Source organism: Chinchilla lanigera, unplaced genomic scaffold, assembly GCF_000276665.1.
Source record: "Chinchilla lanigera isolate Chin_1 unplaced genomic scaffold, ChiLan1.0 scaffold00054, whole genome shotgun sequence".
In the NCBI taxonomy this organism is placed as follows: domain Eukaryota; kingdom Metazoa; phylum Chordata; class Mammalia; order Rodentia; family Chinchillidae; genus Chinchilla; species Chinchilla lanigera.
The window spans coordinates 8829461-8845232 of NW_004955455.1; the positions used below are offsets into that span (position 1 = coordinate 8829461).

The 15772-nt window shown below is 58.7% G+C and overlaps 1 protein-coding gene across 2 annotated transcripts in view; it reads right to left on the reverse strand.

The window, feature by feature from the left end:
* Positions 1–14620, reverse strand: part of Fam222a (family with sequence similarity 222, member A) — a 55017-nt gene extending 40397 nt beyond the window's left edge. For both annotated transcript variants that reach the window (XR_001236314.1, XM_013520493.1), the window contains exon 1: positions 14543–14620. The gene's annotated coding sequence lies outside the window, so the exon portion shown is untranslated. The remainder of the gene's footprint in view (positions 1–14542) is intronic.
* Between the last annotated feature and the right edge of the window lie 1152 nt (positions 14621–15772).

Here is a 15772-nt window from a genome sequence, read left to right on the forward strand (position 1 = left end):
GTGCTGGGCATGCAGAAGCAGAGGCTCAGACTGGAAAAAGGTTGGTCCTGGTGGCGGCTGGACATGAGGCCTGGTCTGTTGCACACTAAAGAGCATGGCACAGCCACGCTGAGGGAGGGCTGGGATCCCCAGTGGGCCCTGAGAGGCTGGCACCAAAGGGGCCACCACCACCGCAGGGTCCTAAGGGTCTCACTCTCCAACCCACAAGGCACTGCCCCTTTGGTCCCGGGAGGCGGCCTCTAGAAAGAACAAAGCCAAGCTGAGTTCAGGTTACAGCTCTGCAACTCACCAGCAGGGCTGTCTCAAGTACATCACCAACTTCCTCAGGGCCCGTTTCTCCATCCAAAGCATGGAACTGGAAACATCCACCTCAGTGAGGACTAAACTGGATGGAGTGGCTTCCGAGCATGGGGCTGGTCATCGCCCAGCCTCAGCTCTCACTACGGCTGGAGATGACAGTGAGGGCTCCGAGAGGCGAAGGGGTCTGCCCACAGTCACACAGCAGCAGGGGGCGGAGGCTGGGAGCACCTGGCCTCCAGCACCCCAACCCCAATTCACACCGGCACTTTCTCCCGGCGCCCCCAGGCACAAGGCCCCAAACATCCCAGGTAAGAAGAGGGAGGGGATGGCGCCAAGGCGCACCTTCACCAAAGCTCACCTGCAGCAGTGCAGGCTGGGGGGACACAGAGGAGAACCAGACGCTTGGGATGACGAGGCACATACCCACTGACCCCCAAGTCTGGGTCAGAAAGAGCATCACGGAGCCCAGAGGAGAGGGCTGTGCCCAGAACAGGCAGCTCATGGAAAGGGGAGCATCTGAGCCCCTTGTTTGAGCACCAAGAGCCAGAGCAGTGCCCGGCACCAAGTCCTAAGACGCCCAGAGGGGCTGCTGAGTCTGACAAGGCAGGCTGTGGGGAGCTACTAGAACCACTTGGGCAGATGCCAAAGGCAGCACCTCCCAGTCACTGACCCGCTGCATCCTCTTGACCGCGCTGGGGTAGGGATCATTATCATTCCAGGGTTCTGGAAGAGGAAACCAAGGCACAGAGAGGGGAAGCCACTGGCCAAAGACAACCGGTAGAGCAGGGACTTGAACCCACATTCACTGGCCCCATGACCACAACCACGCAGACAGCCTCCTGCAGGGGCAGAGGTAGGCTCTCTCCATCGTGTGAGGCGGAGGAACAAACAGAGGCTGGAGAGGCCTTGAAGGGTAGGCTGAAGCCTTGGCAGATCACCCACACACAGGAGGGAAGTGGTTACTGCACAGACTTGGGCGCAGGCCAATCTGTGTTTAAGCCCCAGCAGCTCTTCCTTTCATCAGCTGTGCAGCCTCGTCCAGGCTGACTAACCTCTCTGTGCTTGGGTTTCCCCATCGATACAAAGGGATTCATTATATACCTGGATCAGTGAGGAGGAATTCTGGCACACGATGAATATGTGTTTATTACACTGAAAACAAAAAAGAAAAGATGAGCTGGGAGTGGAGTTCAGTGGCAGAGGACTTACTCAGCATGCACAAAGCCCTGGGTTCCATCCCCTGCACAGCAGCGAGGGAGGGAAGAGAAGGCAGGCAGGCAGGGAGGCAGGGGGAAGAGGAAGGAGGAAAAGGAGGAAGGAAGGAAGGAACGGAAGAAGGAAGGAAGGAAGAGGAGAAAAGAAGAAAAGGAGGAGAAAGTGGGTGGTGTTTGGTTGTGCCTAGTCAGGTTTCAGGACACTTTGGTCACTGGGCCCAGCCCCACGCCTCGGAGCGGATGGGTGCCAGGCCCGAGGAAGGGGCGGCAGCGATGTCTCCCAGCCCTGCTGGGGCATGCGCCAGCATGCACGGCTGTGTGCGCGCGCGCCTCTGTGTGTGTTGCTGCAGCGGCTTCTATGCAAACATGTTAATTTGTTTTCATTTTGTGTTTTTTTTCCCTCACAGGATAATTGGGTGAGTTTGAAGTCTTGGCGAGGCTGCTGATTATAGCTATTTGGGTGGCGCCCTCGAGGGGCTGGGGCTCTGCCTCCTGCCTCTGGCGGCAAAGGCGTGGCTGGGGGCGTTTGGAGGGGCTCTGGCAGATGCTGGTGGGTTCCAGGGCCCTAGCTGGCTGGGGGTGGGGATGGTGAGACACCCTGGGACCCCCTTCCCACAAATGCCCTGTCAACCAGGCAATACATCGCTGGGCTGTGCGAATCCTGCCCATAAATATCTTTTCTTTGCTTGCACTGTTGGCTGCATTTAGAAAAACTGTGAAGTGGCTGCCAAGGTTAAAAAGAAAAAAACTCAATAAAACTGAAATTCCACCTAAAATTCTCATGGCCTGATCACCTGGAAAAACAAACCAGCCTGCAGCTCTGGAACCACTAGGACCAGGTTTCTCCGAAGCCAAAGGGCAGCTGCTGTGTTCCCGGTGTTACCTGCCTGGCCCCATGGGCACCTGAGCTTTCTGCCCGGGAGAAGCGCTTGGGCTTCGGGGTGGGGCAGTCCGAGGCTCAGCTGTGGGACCTCAGCCAGCCCCTGACTTCCAGAGGCACTTTTCTCTTCTAGAACCCTGGGCCCTTGACCAGGACTCAGGGCACAGGCTGGGTTTTCAGGGACACAGCCGAGCCTTGGCAAGAGTCAGAGCTGGGGTGGGAGCTCCCTGCTTGGCAGAGTTCTGCCCCTGACCTCATTCTTGGACAGGCAGCCGTGTCACTGACCTGTGTCTTGCTCCGGCTGAGAGGGAGCAGGTCTCTGAAGCTGGTTCTGCACCTTTGGTTCAGATTTTACTGAAGATCCACTGTGCACCACACTGCATTAAGCCCTCAAAGTCTTAATCTGTAACATGCAACTACTGCCGCTCACCAGCAGGGTCAGTGGAAGGCTTGGCCCGGTGCTGGCACACAGTAGGCCCACAGCACATGAGGTGAGTGGCTGCCAAGGCTCTTCTAGCAGCCAGAAGCCCCAGGGACGGAAGGAAGCCATACAACTGCGGGAGGAGGCAGTGGGGAGATGACCGGCTCCCTGGCCCGTCCTCCAGGGGTGGTGGGTAAACTTCTATAGAGGGCTCCGGCCTCCCCGGTCACATGGGGTGGCAGCTGGCAGCACCCCCTCCCCCACCAAGAGCCACACAAAGGGGCCTCTATTCCTACTCTGAGCGTTTGTCCCCAGCCGGCCTGGCTGCACCACCCTCTCTCTACTCTGCTGGCTGCCTGGCCTGACCCGGCCCGAGCTTTCACAAAAGCTGATGTGTCCCTGCTGAGCCAGCCTGGCCTCAGAAGACCCTGTCCCCCAACAGCTACAGAGCTCTGCAGGGTTCTGGGGAGGGGAGACAGTGTGTGGCTCAGCTTCATGTCCAGGTCGCAATGGGGAGGGGCCAGGAAGGCACGAAGGGCTTCAGAGCAATAACCACCCAGGTGAGAATCTGCCTCCAGTTCCTGTGCCTCTCAACTGTGTAATCCTGAGTTGGCTCGCTCCCTGGCAGTCACAGGCCCAACCTCTGGGCAGCCAGAGGGCTCACAGAGGCCAACCTGAGGCCTGGTGTGCAATTTGGGGAGGGATGGTGACCAGGAGCCTCCCGGGGCTTCACAAGCCAGTTCTCAGCCTCTCCTTCTCTCGTCCTGTTCTGAAACCTGGTGGGCCTAGTCCCTACACACCACCCCATTCCCATTCTCCATCCAGCAAGATCTGCGTCTGCTGATCTTGAGGCCAGGGTAGGAAGCCCCTTCTACCCCCACTTCAGGCAGTGGGATGACAGCAGATACTGTTTATTCAACACCTACTGTGTGCCAGGACTTGTAGCTACATCATCTCCTTCCAGCCGCACCGCCACCCTGGCAGGTTGTGCCAGGACAGCACAATGGTTCCGGGCTCCTGGGTCCAAATCCTGTCTGAAGGACCCTGGGCCTCACATTCCCCTGTAGATAAAGGGGGCTCGCCCTCAAAGGATCTATGCAGCAAGCACATGAGAAAATCGCCCCAGCCCCAGAAAGCCTGACATCCTGCCCACTGGGCTGTTACCCCAACTCCAAATGGGGGCACTGAAGCCCTCTTGGTAGGTGACATAGAGCCCAGCATGCAGGAGGTGACAACAAACCATCAGAATCATTCTAGGAGATGGACTTGGGATATACAGCCAAGGCTGGTGGACTCTGGGCCCCTTTCTTCTATTTCAAGAGCTTGCAAACAATTTTTAGCAGCTTTTCCTTGTTTCTCAGGTGTCCTCTGCGCTGGGTCCATGTGGCCTGCAGAGGGTGGGGCAGGAGGCCCAGGCTCCCAGCCTAATCCACCTCCTGGCTGACCCCTAGGAGCCATGGCCCTGCCACAGAGTCCCCCTCTCTCCCTCCCGCCTGCGCCGGGCGGCCAAGTGAACAGCAGAATACCAAGTAATTAAGCCGGCGCACACCATCCGGGCGCCCGGGCACACTGTGGAGTTTCCCTTTTATGTTTATAGCAATTGTATGAAAATGTGCAACATGGAGCGGCACCAGCTGACAAATGAGACGAAACAGACAGGATTCCGGGCCGGCTTTTTTCCGGGCCTGATTGGCATTAATTGTGAGCGTTTACAAAGCACAACTCGGCGGCTGACATTTGCTTCAAGCGAACATTTCCTCTTAATAGTTTTAATGATTACAACGGGAGCTGGTGATCACCACCGCCGGGCGGGGAACAGGCTGCCTGGGGCCTGGCCTGTGCTCACCCAGGTCTCAGGGCATGGAACCCGGGCCCCACTTTCCCAGCTACCTGCTGCGGGAGGGCTGTGCCAAGTGCCAGGCCCTGGGGCGCTGGAAGCTGCTCAGGATCTGGCTGCAGGCACCTACAGAGGAGCTGTTCCTTTACAAAGCTGAAAGGGAAACCCACAGGCACAGACCCAGGGGACAGACTCAGGCAGGGGACAGAGGACGTGCCGGCCTCACCGAGGCTGGAGGGCTTCGGTTTCTCCATCTGCACAAACCAGGTAGAAGGACGCCCACCAAGGCAGGCTGCTATTTTCTCGCTGTGTGATCTTGTCCAAGTCCCTTTCCAGCTCTGGGGTGACCGGTCTCTTCTGAACTGTGAGGGGCAGGCACTCGGTTAGACAGAATCACTCTGATCAGATTCCGGCCCTCTGGCCTCTCTTCAGCTGCATGACCTAGGGAGAGTCCCTCATTCTTTCTGAACCTCAGTTTTCCTCATCTATGGAATGGAGTCCATAACCCCGAGGGTGCAGGGGAGTTTCTGGACTCCACTGAGAAGGGGATTAAAAACCCCAATTGCTCACAAGCGAAGAGCCTGTATCCCATTGCCTCGCCCAAAAGCCCTCCAACTCCCTGTCCCTCAGTTCCTGTGTTCATTCACTCACTCATATGTTCTGCAGATGGGGAGTGTCATGATCAGGAACCAGAACATTGCAGAAACTCCCTTAGGCAACAGACAGCCCCAGGGCAGAAGAGAGAGGACAAACACATGCTGCTCATGTGTGTGCAGTACTCCTTCAATTAGCCCCAATTTACAGAGGAAGAAACTGAGGTACTGGGCGGGGGGCAAAAGAGCCCAAGGTCACCCAGCTAGGATTTGGCAGATGACATGAGTGGTGAGTTCTTGCAGAACCCCTAAGATCTGCCCTCTCCAGCCAGGAGGAAGCCCCATCAAAGGTCCAAAAAAGGGCTGACTACTAGTCCCCATGGATGGTCTTTCTGTCCATAGGGGGGCTCCTGTGCAGAGCCAGGACGGCCCCAGGGCAAGAGGCACCCCAGGGAAGGAGGGTGGGAGCCCCATCCTCTGGGGTTCCACTGCCTGGGATAGGTAGAAATGGGAGTGAAGACCCCTTGGCCTTGGGGTTCCAACACCGCCCACTCACGTTTCCATGCCCACAGTGAGGAGCTGTTCAGTGCCAAACAGAAGCCAGGCAGACAGCATCAGCCAGGTGGCCGGCAAGGCAGGGCACATGTGCAAAGGCCAGGAGATGTGAAAGAACTCAGTGGGCTCGGGAACAGCTGGCATCTCTTGGCACTCAGGGCCCACCCCACAGAAAGCCCCTAGGATGGGTCCCAGCTCTATGTTTGGCTCTAGCCAGAAGAACCTTGGCATTTTAATTATTTATTTATTTATTGGAGTTCGTTTGGGAGTGGGGTGGGGAAGAAAAAAGAGGGGGGATTTTTTTTTTCCCTTTGCATATGGTGGCACAGATGGGCCCATGATCCATAAAAACTGTTTGCAATTAAACTCCCACTTTGCATGGCTGGATTTGTCAGTTGTCTGAACTGCAAGCACCACACTGAGACGGAGATGAGACATGGGACAGGGCGGGGATGGGCGGAGGCCAGGAACCTGCTCTGGGCTTGGGGCCCAGGGGTGGCAGGGTGTCGAGGCAGCCGTGCCAGATCCCGCTCTGGGCATCCCCCAGACTTCACCAGAAGCCAAGGAATAGTCAGGCAGCTGGGGTGGGGTTTGGCCGGGCTTCCTTGCCCAGGAGGACTTGGCCAGCCTGGGTACCCTGGCTGCGGGGTAATGAGGGCAGAGTAGTGGAGCTAATCACCACTCAGGTCCTGCCAGAGGCTGGAGCAGGGACCCAGGACAGGCAGGGGGCGGGTATGTGGTGGGGGTCGTAGTGGGGATCCAGAAGGCAGAGCGCATCAGCAGGTTTAGGGACAAGGAGCCAGAACCTCTGGCCCAGTTGGCACAGGGGGATGGAAGGTGATGCCAGGAAGGACTGCCAAGGGCCAGAGCTGGCTCCCTCCTCACCCCCAAAGGACCTGGCTGGCCTCCTTACATCCCTTTGAAGGCACGGAGGGAAATCAAGGCAGGTACTAAGACTCGCAAGGATCTGAGCTTCCCTGCCAAACCAATGGGCTCTGCATCTGGCAGCTCTTCCCCAGGGCTTCCACAGAGGGGATGAGGGTCCTGTGTCCCTCCTATGACCCCTGGGCTCAAAACGCCAGCCTGCCACCCAGCTGCTGCTGCCCTGCAATGCCTGCTTGTGTGGGTTCACAAATGCATCATTTGGCTTTGGGAAATCCTGAGATCCCTAATAATTGTTCCCTGATGAAAAGAAATAAGGCCCTGATACCCCCTTCCCCCCGCCCCCTCCAAGCAGGAAAGGAAAGTCATAAAAATAGCTTGTTATCTCACCTATTGAGGCTGCCTGGATGTTACTGCTAATTGGGTATAACATCCTTGTCTTGTTCTCTCAGAAGCTAAATCAAGAAAGCGCCACTGCTGCGAACTAATTATATCTCCGGCCTGCAGCCTGCAGCTTGTCTCTCCCTTTATTGAGTTAAAAAATGGTCACGAACCTTCATCTTTCATCCCCCCAAGCACTGAGCCCACACTGCCCGCCAGGCGTGGCTGGTGAGGCACGGACAACCCGGCAGGAAAGTCTAGGAGAGGCCTTAGGGACAGGCAACAGGGGCAGGGAGGGAAGCTCCCGTCCCAGGTACCTGCCTGGCCTCTCTGCTGCCCTCACCGCCAGGCCTGGTATCCAGCTTCTCCTGGACAGAGAAAGGTTCTGTTCTTTCTCCTCTTGGCACCTGCCCTCCACAGTGGGGTCGGGGGCATTTCAGTCCAGCAAGCGTTCATTCATTTATTTATTCATTCAACAAATACCTCTTGCATGCCTACTTACTATCTGCCAGATGCTGTGCTAAAATAACATCCAGAAAGTGGGAAGTAGGCAGCCCCAAATGCCCTCACCCTGGGTTCACAGAGATGCTGAACAAGGACACTTGGAAGGGACCTCATCATTCCTCTGCTCAGAGAACTGCCACAGCTCCCTACTGCAGGGAGGCAAAGTCCAAGTGCTAAAGCCAGCCCTGGCCCCTTCCACAATCCCCGCTCTCTGCATATTCCAGCCACAGCTGGCTACGTACTTATGCCTCAACCAAAACACTCTGTCTCCCTCTGGGCTTCCTCGCCTGCTATTCCCTCACTCAGAAGGTCACTCTTCTCAGCTCTGCCTGTCAAAGCCCACCGGCCTATAAGGCCCCAGAACAAACGACATCTTGTCCAGGAGGGCAGCTCTGCCTGCCTGCCACCCCCAGGGTATGGACGGTGAGACCAGGGTTTGAATGTCTGCTCAGCCACACAGCAAGCGCAGGAACATACGCTGCTTAACTGCTCTGAGTCTCGGCTTCCTCATCTCGAAAATGGGCTGAGTCGTCTTCCTAGAGGTGCCAAGAGGCATGTGCAGGTGCCTTGTGGCTGGATGAATGAGCGTGCTCCGGAGTGATCTGGCTCTCTGGATGAGCTCAATAAATGCTGACTGTAAATAAGTCCCAGACTATAGGTGCTAGAGTTGGAAGAAGGAAACCGACCCTCATACCTTGACAGCTCTATGGCTGAAGAACAACCCGTATCAAAGATGCCCCCCAGAGTCTCCTGCTGTGGTACTGTGGTCCTCTGAACCACACGGAGATGTGGAAGGGACCCCTGAGCTCAGCAAGGCTAGACAGGCAACTGGTTTCAGCTCACAGGCCTTGCTGATTGATTGGTGCTGCCTGCCCAGAGCCCTGGAAAGAACCCAAGGTTACAGGAAGAGCTCAGCAGGGGAGGAGGGCAGCAATTGATTGGCAAAGTCTGCCAAGGGCACAGCGGTGTAAGGCAAGCTGAGTCTGCCACAGATTTGCCATCCTTGACATTTTATGAAGGACACAGCTGACTTTGGGCTGGGGTGAGAGGTGACTTGTTCAAGGTCTTGCAGCTCACAAAGGACACAGCTGGCGGAGGACAGGGTGCCCTCTGCGCTTGCCCAAGGATCCTCCCTCCCGTGACAGCCCCACCCAGCCCAGGGCCCTTACAGAGGAGGAGAGGCAAAGCTGCTGTGGATAACAAATGGGATTCTGCTGCCCTGTCATAGGGTCCAGGCCCTAACGACACTTCCGCTTCCTGAGCTCCAGGTTCTTCATTACACAAGGGGGATGAAAACACCCTTCACAGAGTGACGTGAGGACCAAACGAAAGAACAAAAAGCCCGAGCAGGAAACCTGCTCTAGCACACAGCAGACACAGACAGTATCCTGTGATTTTCATAATAGGCAGAAGTGTTTAAAAGGAAGTCCATCAAGCCAGCAATTCTAAGTGCCTCCCCTCCAGGGACCCTCCCTGGCTACCCCAGCTGGAAGTACTACTCTAAGTTTCCGCCTCTGGTTTCCTAGCAGGCTTGGAGAGGCCTTTGTCAGTCTCAGTCTCCGCTCTGTCCTCTGCTCCTGGCCCAGAGGCTGCACACGGTGAAGGCCTGTGTCACGGTGAGTAACCCCATGGAGGCTGTGCCTGCGGCCTCTGCTCCGGGGCTCACCACCTATCCAGGCAGCGAGGGCCTGTTCATGTGCGGCCCCAGCTCCTGGCAGGGAGCATTCTAAGGACAGGAGGGACAGAGTAGGCTCAAGCTCCTGTTCACGGCCCACTCCTTCTCGCTGCTACCAAATCACACAGCTGCCCTCTGGGGAGAGAGGGGGCGACCCTCAACCTGCCGATGGCTTCGGAGACCGAGGCCACGCCGATGCTGAGGTGTGAGGCCAAGCTCCAAACTCAGGCCTGCGATCGGGGAGCTGCCGCCTCTGCCCCTGCAGTAGCCCAGCCCCGGCTGTGTGAGGCAGGGCAGCCCCTGCCCCTGAGCAGGCCAGCGGGTGGGACCTCCCGTCCTCCTTCTCCTCTCCCCACAGGCTCTGAGTCATTAAGTTCTGTGTCATTAAGTCCCCATCCCCCGGAGCCTGTTCACAGCCAGCCACGCCTCACTTCTGACCTCCCAGGCCTTTGTCCTCTGTGCCCTCTGCACAATAGCCAGGGCTCCCAGGGCCCCAAACAGCTGCTGCAGCTGCTACCACAGCTTGCTACGGGGCCAGGGTGGCTGGCCTGGGCCGGGCCTACCTCACTCAGCTCTGACGGGCTCAGCAAGCCCTTCCGTCCTGCCTGTCCCCAGAGCGTCCAGGAGCCTCTGCAGACAGCCCCTTCCCACCCGTAGGAAAGAGGCTATGACTTCACTGAATGAGGAAACTGAGGCCAGAGGGGTAAAGTGACCTGTCTGAGGACACACAGCAGTGACGGTGTAGGAGTTCAGGTCCGAGAGGTAGAAGGCCCCGCGCTGACCTGTACAGCACCCAGGTTATATCACGCCCCCCTCCCCAACACACACCTGCACTGGCTTCACTCTTCCTCCGGTCCTTAGCTCAGCACTCAAGGCCCTAACATCCTTCTATTTCTCTCCCTTTTACCTCTGCCTTTCCTGGCCATGTCCCTGGGTTCACCAACCAGTGACATCCCCATTCCTACCCTGCTTGGAAGGTCCACTCAGTCCTCGGAGCCCCACTCCGTCCTGAAGCCCTCCAGGCCCAGCTGCAGTTTTACACTGGCAGGGTCTCACCTCCAGACCTGGCCCTAGGGCCAGCGTTCAAGTTATCTGGGGACACCTCTTACTCCCCAGGGAGGCTGGGGGCCAGGGGACTCCCTAGAGCTTCGCCACCCCAACAGTGGCCAGCAGCAGGGTGCCCTCCCCCCAGGCTGTCCCAGTGGAAACCCAGGAGTAGGAGGGGGCCCTCAGATGGGAGCCCTGGCCCGCCCCCCCTTCACTCCCCATGCCTCCACACCCCACCTCCTTCTTCTGTCACTCCCTGGCTGTGCCCCAGTCCCCTTCCCTCTCTAATAAAATGGGCACACAAAAGCACCTGTAGGTCTCTGGGTTATGACATAAACCCTGGAAGGTTCCTATCCTCATTTCTGTCTGTTCCCTAAGTGGCCAGGGCATGGGTTAGGGGTCAGGGAGGCCCAGATGCCACCATTTATCGGCTGGGTCTTCTGGGCAGGTGGCCTCCATTTCCCCATCTCTGAAATGGCACTCACTCCGCCCACAGGAAGCCAAGCTCGGCGCCGGCCCCCCAGCCTTTTGTCTATGGCGCGCAGTAGGCACTCAGATGTTTCAACTGAGGAATCAGCCGTCCAGGTGGAAGGAATCCATCCCCCTTCCCTGCCTCCCCCCTCTGCAGAGCCCCCCTCCCCACCCCCAGCCCAGGCAGACTAAAATAGTCATTAGGCAGATTTCAAAAGATGTCAGTAGCTTATAATTATAGTCGACATCCTTCTGAGATAAAAGTGATTACCTTGGATGCAAATCACTTAGCAACCAATCAGGGCGGCGGGCGGCGCCCGCGGAGGTGACCGGCCGGCAGCGGCGGCGCAGCCCTCCTCCCGCGGCCGCACCGCACAGGCGGAGAAGGCGCACAATAGCTCTTGACACGCAAATGGGTTAACACAATAAAGGCGGCTCCGGCCGCTGCTGGGGGAGAGCAGCAATTCCCGGCCCGCGGGAGGTAATAAAGCGGCCCTTTTGTGCGCGCCTCCTCGTTCTCACCCCCGCTGGAGCCCAGAGGAATCACCGCCTGATTGAATTACGGTTCATGAATATGAGCTGCAGCTCGCTTCCTCCGGCTGGGGAGGAAGGGAAGACAGAGGGGCAGGAGGGAGGTTGGGAGGGGCCCCTGACCAGACCCCAGCCCCCCCAAACTCAGATGGGAGCCACGTGTGCTCACCACGTGGGGGTCCCGTGGGTAGGTGTCCTGGTGCAGGGGCACCAGTAAGGGCAGGGACGCCTCCTCTGGCACTGGGGCCTCTACCTCTGGCTGCAAGGGGCTGGGAGAGCATGAGGCTAACAGTAGCCATGAAACTGTGCATTTATCAAGTGCTTACTGTATACTGTAGCCTGCACTAATCCCTCACGGATCCTCCCCACGACCCTGGGCAGTGGGTGCTATTAGCAGCTCCTTGTCATAGATAGGAAACAGGCTCAGAGAGGCAAAGCTGCCCACCCAAGGTCACACAGTCAGCAAGCGATAGGTGGGGAGTCAAGACTCACACCCCACCCACTCTTGCCGCTGGCTCTATCAGCCTCACACCCAAAGTACAGACTTCATCAGTACCTCAGCGAGAGGGTTAAGCAACCCAGCACCAGGCCAGAGCAACTACGAGGCTCGCAGGGACACAGGATGGAGCGGCTTACTTGTAATTAATTACACAAGGGAGAAGGATGGGGATTCCAGACAGCCAGAGAACTGAGGTCTCTCCTGCTGACCAGAGGGGATGTCCACAGTCACTGTCCCCACGAAGGGGCCCCCATTTGATCCTCTCCCCTGTCAGCTCAGGGCCACCCCTTCCCCCATTCAGCACAGCAGGCCCCAGGGCCCACAAGCACCTCTGGCCCACTCTGGCCACTCCCCTGCCTGGAACTCCCTTCTCACCCAGTTTCCTGTCTGGTGCATCTGTGTTTGTCCCTTGTGAGATCCACAGGGCCGCCTTCCTGCTGCCTCCCAACCCTCCCAACCCTTGTGCCCACATCTACCAAAGGCGCCAAGACCCCGACTGCATTCCTGCCTCCCTCTCCGGCTGAGTGCCTGCCCAGAGGGCCCCTGGGCTAGCTAGGGGCGGCAGGCTGCCCCTGGGGTCCTGGAAGCAAAGGGAACCTGGGTTTTTCGCAGACAAGGCATCCTAATGGGACCAGACTCCATAGCTTACAGTGCCTGACTGGCGCAGGGACCCTTGTCCAGTGAGTCAGGGTGCCACTTCTCTGCCCACACAAGCAATAGGAAGGCCCTGGAAATTCTGAAGCCAGTGCAATGCAGTGCCAAACCTCTGTAGCTTCCCAGCTGAGCATCACCTCCTTGACTTGAGCCTCAATTTCCCTATCTATAATATGGGTGAGAGAACACGAGCCACTCTAAGGAGTAACTAGGACCCTGCAAAATGCCTGGCACACAGGGAGACGCTGGGTAAGCTGACACTCCCCCCTGCTCAGCGTCTGGCACTGACTGCCAAGCCCTGAGAGCCAAGGGAAAGGAACAGAAGGAATTGCCCAATTCTTACAGCCCTTCCCTCCGCCTTGGCTGAGGAAGTGTAAATACTCCACAGAGGGCCTCCAACCGCCTGTGTTTGTGGATCTGGCGCGCACTCCGAGTTTGTTTCTAAACTGGGAAGCGTTGAGAAGCAGTGCAAACAGCCCTTCTGTCCACATCCCCAGGTTCTCCCCCAATCTGCTGTTGTTCCACTGTCCTCAGAAGCTGGTGTTTAACAACACCATTTCAGCTGGAAATATCATCTCCCTGCCAAGCCCCCAAAAGCAGCTCCACTGATATTTATTATACCTGTTAATCTAGCTGGAGAGTCTGGTAGGATGACAGCAGAAAAAGCTCACTGCAGAGAGACTGTGGCCTGGCTTCTCAGAACCACCCCCTGCCCCACACCACTGAAGCAATGACATGGTTTTCGAACCTTTTCCTAGAAATGTGATGACAGCAGTTTCACCCACATCTGACACTGGCAGTAACTGCTGGAAGGGGCTTAGAAGAAGAATCACAGAGCCAGCAGCAGGATGCCGGCTGGTGGGGGTAGGGAAGTCCCTGGGCCTTCCCAGGTACCGGGGAAGACAGGGCTGGCGCCCTCTGCCATCAAAGCTAGCCTCTGGCAGAGGCAGCGAGTTCAGGCCTTGGCACTAACTTGCCCCCCACTCACTTAATGAGCATCAATCATACCGTGCTTGTCAAAATCATCTTAAATACCAAAGGGAAGATGGGGCAGGCGGGGGTTGTGGGTGGGCCAAGGCCCCTCACCTCGGGATTGAACAGCCGGGGAGGGGGCCCCCTACATTCCCTGGCAGGGGGCGGGTCATTCACATTTTCCTGAGCAGAAGAAGCTGCCAGTTTGTCTGTCTGGGGATGCTGGGAACTTCAGCCTACTGGCTGGGTATAGTGGGGTTCAGGCAAGTCTCCTCTTTAACATCCCGTTTGAAAGCACAAAGTTGCTCTCTGGGGGTCCTGAGTCCCAGGCGCTGCCAAGCTCCCTGGGCAAAGTTCTGAACACCTGTCTTTAGGGGGAGGCGCACGAGCAGAGACAGCTGGCATTGCCTCCCTCCCCCACCGCATGTGGCTGCTGAGGATTTAGGTCAGAGGACTGCAGTGGGGGGTGGGAGAGTCAGCCTTCACCCTTGCACTAGGCAAAGGCATCCGGCCCTGCCCCCTCTAGCCTTGGGTCAAAGCAAGTCCCGTTGTCACGGCAACCCAGTGACGTCAGAGGCAGGGTAGTGACGTCACGCCGCGGCCTCACCAAGGAACACGTTGTCCCTGCGAGTTATTTGTGGGAACGCGGGCTGGAATGGGGGAATCTTGCTACAGTCTGGTCCCAGGGACCGCCACCTGCATAGTCTAGACTCCACATTCTCCTCTGGCTCCAAAGCCCCTTGGAGATTTCAGAAGCGACTGTGGAGCTCCTTAACGCTATCCCATCCTGGGTCCCCATCCCCGGTTCTCTCAAGGCGCGGAGTTCCCGAGAAATTTTCAGATTTTGGAGCCACTACCTTTGTTAGATTTACGGGTGGGGTGACCTTTCTTCTCTGGCTTCCGCACTGCCCAAGGGCTCCGCGGAACACCCACCGAGGACCTCAGCCTCCACTCCAGCCGGCCAGTCAGTTCGAACAAGTTGTGTGTGGGAGGAAATGGGGTGGACAAGTGGTACTGCGGCCTCAGGGACCTCAACAATCGAGGGCACCCTCATATTCAGTCCAGGCTACCCGGCCGCTAGGGGGTGCCCCCAGCTCCAGCCTGGACTCGGCCCCACGCAACTCACCGAATCAGCCAAGCAGTCGAAGGGCACGAGGTCTTAGTGGCCACGACGCTCCGCTCCTGGGGTCGCAGCCATGTAGGGGAGGCAGAAGCTGCCTGAGGAAGCCCCTCTCGGAGACCGATGCCTCTCTCCGGTTGGGAAAGGGCGCTGTCGATGAGGGCGATCCGGGCACCGGACCTCGAAGTCCAAAGTCGGGAGGTTTTTCCGCTCAGCGGGGGTCGCGTTCACCCGGTCTGCGGGCAGCGCGGGCGCTCAGGCGGCGCATCCTCGCCGAAGCCAGTGCTTGCCGTGTCCGGCGGGAGGCGCTGCGCCTCCCCTCGGGGCCCTGCTCACGGCTGCAGCTAGGCCCGCGCCGCTCCCAGGGCGCCCTCTCCGTCCGCGCTGGGAGCCCGGCGGCCGCGGCCCCTCTCACCAGCCCCAGCTGCAGCCTGTCTTTGTTGCTTCCTCTCTCCCGCCCGCGGCTTGCAGCCTTCGGGTTTGCTCGGGGGTGGGGTGGTCTTCCTCTCCGGGGATTGCACGCACCTGCAGCGGCCCCGGCTTCTCGCTGGGCATGCACCAGCCCCCGCAGGTTGCAAAGAGCAGAAGCGAGAATGCACCGGCCCCTCCTCCTCCTGCTCGGAGCCCCGGGTGTGGGGGGAGGGGAAGCCGGCAAGCAGCGGCGGCGGCGGCAGCGGAGGCTCGGATGCAGCCTCGGGGGCCTCCGCGCTGAGAAACAGCAGGTCCAGGTGGCACAGGACCGACGCAGGAATGGCCCAGGGGACGGTGCCTTCGGCGTACGAGCTTGGGAGCTGCAGCAGGGGAGGCGCGCGCCCTGGGCTCTCACGCGCCCATGGCCCCAGGCGGCGCGCGGGGGCTCCCGGGGCCGCAGCCTCGCGCCACCTTGCGCGCGCGGGCGCCTCGCCTCGCGCCCGGGTACTGCGCGGTGTCCCGCAAGCAGCGAGCCTGGCCCTCCGCCTTCCCCGGCCGGCGCGCGCAGCCTCTCCGCGGAGCTGCCGGCCCAGCTGTCCTACCCGCTGCTCCGCTCCGGCCCGACTGACAGGCGCGAGCGCCGGCAGCCTCCGCGGCGTCTCGCCCCCTTCCCGCCCCCCTCATCCCAGCCCAATCAGAGGCGGCTGAAAGGCGGTTACCAGGGTGACGCGGCGCCGCGTCCTTTAGGGGGCGGGGCCGAGGGCCGCCACGCGCGCTTTTCGCGGCAAAATTCAAAGGCCGACAGGGCGGCTCTCCTACCTCCTC